The following is a 2,654-nucleotide window of genomic DNA, read 5'->3' as shown; positions in this document are numbered from 1 at the left end:
GGAGGCGCGGGACGCCACGGACGCCCGCCCGACCCACGACGTGAGCGTGCCCGCCGTGCCGTGCCGCCCCTTGCTCGCCAGACAATGGGCGAGGACGGGGCCCCCGGGCTCGCCGGGCTCGCCAGGGGGCCCCACTCACGCATGCGCAGTAGTGCGGGGCCTGCTGGGACTTGTAGTCCGAAGGTGCGTCCCAACCGTGGGAAGCTGGGCTGTGGTTTGGAGGTTGTTTTCCACTCATGACTGAGCTACATGAACATTTTTATGATGCCAGGGACAATTCTCTAGCCCCTCCAGCCCCCACTTCCCCTATCTTTGCCGTTGTTATCAAGTTTGTGTGACCAGTTTTCACGGATCACTACTTTGCCTACACCGCACCACCCCACCCCACCCCGTGTGTCTCCCACCCCGTGTGCTTTTTGTCTCAACTATTAAAGAAGAATCCCTCTCTAGGAGCCGGGGATCGTTGTGCAGAACTTTAATTCTAGCAATAAGGAGGCAAGCAGAGGCAGACAGATCTCTCTGAATTCCAGGCCAGCCATAGTAAAACTATGTCTGAGACAGGGGGGGGGGGGGGGGGGAGGGAGAGAGAGAGAGAGAGAGAGAGAGAGAGAGAGAGAGAGAGAGAGAGAGAGAGAGAGAGAGAGAGAGAATTTTCAATTCCTTGGGAGTTATTATTCATGACCCAACACAAAGGGTTCGGTTTGCAACGGCTCTGAAGATCCTTGAGAGGGACGTGAGGCAAAGAAAAGGGGCGGAGGGCTGCAGGAGGTGACAGGCAGATCGGACTGGACAAGAGCTGGATACAGGCTTCTCCCCCTGCTCCCCCATCCCTACAGGGAACTCGGAGAACAAAGCTGCGCCCCGCCCCCACTTTCTTCCTGTCCCACCTACCTCCCGAGACTTTTCTCTTCTGGACAATGGCCCCTAGGCTGAACCTTTTCCTGCTAGCTGAGGGCCTCACTGTAAGGGAGAGATCCCAGGAGTTAAAGCGGACCAAGCCTCGGTTCTATCATCTTTGTCAAGAGAGGAGGCGTTGACCCCTAACCCTCAGGCAGCTGCTCAGCAGCAACAGGGACCTTGCTACCTCCAAACTGCCCACGAGTTTGCTCAGCCCACCCTGTAAGCTAGAGCTTACTACTCACAGCTCTTTCCCATGCTGTAGCTAAAGTGATTGGCTTGAGAGCAATCCTGATCTCAACGAACTTAATGATTTTAAGAGCTCCCTGAGACAGGCATAGATACCACACCGGTTTTTTTTGTTTTGTTTTTTTTTTAAAGCGATATCACCCCAGATTCACAGAGGAAGAAAACAGGAGCAGCCCACACCAATCATCATCAGAAGCAACTCAGAGGCGGAGGGAGGCTCCGGTCCTTGTCCTACCCCCATGTTAGATTCCAGCTTGCGCTTGCTCAGGGCATGCCCCACAGCAGCACCGCCTTTTTCTACCCTCACAGCTGCTGTAAAAATGTATCAGGTTACCCAGGTAACCAACCCCCAGAAATTTAGGGTGCAGTCACAAAAACAAAACAAACAACCCCCCTCAAAAAAAAAAAAAACCAAACCCCAAACACAAGACAACAAAACAGCAAATAACTTCTGTTTGACGGCCAATAAGAATGACTTTTAAGGGACTGGAGAGATGGCTCAGCGGTTAAGAGCACCCGACTACTCTTCCAGAGGTCCTGAGTTCAATTCCCAGCAACCACATGGTGGCTCACAACCATCTGTAAAGGGATCTGATGCCCTCTTCTGGTGTATCTGAAGACAGCTACAGTGTACTTATATATAATAAATGAATAAATCTTAAAAAAAAAAAAAAAAAGAATGACTTTTAAGGTTGGAGAGATGGCTCAGCAGTTAAGAACAGAGGCTGCTCTTCGAGGTCCTGAGTTCAATTACAAGTAACCATACGGTTGCTCAGAACCCTCTATAATGTGATATGATGCCTTCTTCTGGCATACAAGTGAACATGCAGATAGAGCACTCATACATTAGATAAATAAATCGTTAAAAAAAGGGGGGGGGGCTGGAGAGATGGCTCAGTGGTTACGAGCACTGACTGCTCTTCCAGAGGTCCTGAGTTCAATTCCGAGCATCCACATGGTGGCTCACAACCATCTGTAATGGGATCTGATGCCCTCTTCTAGCATACAGGTATACAGGTATGCATGCAGTTAGATCACTCGTTATATACATATAAAATACTTTTTTTTAAAGATTTATTTATTTATTATATGTAAGTACACCGTAGCTGTCTTCAGACACACCAGAAGAGGGCATCGGATCTCATTACAGATGGTTGTGAGCCACCATGTGGTTTTACCCTCTTTCGGCCTCCATGGGCACAATGTAGTACATAGACAAACACGCAGACAAAATACCTACCCACATAAAAATTAGGGAGAAATCTCAAACAAGAACACAAACCTTTATTTACACAAAGGATATGCTGTATTCCTGCACCCAAGCGCTCTGAGAGGTCGACCCCTTGGCAGGTTCCTTCATTTCCTTCACACAACTTTCCAAATTAGTCAAGCAAGAGTACTACTAGGAAATGTCACATTCCCCCTCGCAATAGAGATGAAAGCCAGAGGCCACCGCAGCATACCCATTTTACAGAAAGAACTTGCCTTTCTGGGCTGCTTCGTTCATG

Source organism: Rattus norvegicus, chromosome 10, assembly GCF_021556685.1.
Source record: "Rattus norvegicus strain SHRSP/BbbUtx chromosome 10, alternate assembly SHRSP_T2T, whole genome shotgun sequence".
Lineage (NCBI taxonomy): Eukaryota > Metazoa > Chordata > Mammalia > Rodentia > Muridae > Rattus > Rattus norvegicus.
The sequence above is the reverse complement of the archived record's forward strand: the minus strand, read 5'-3'. Positions refer to the sequence as shown.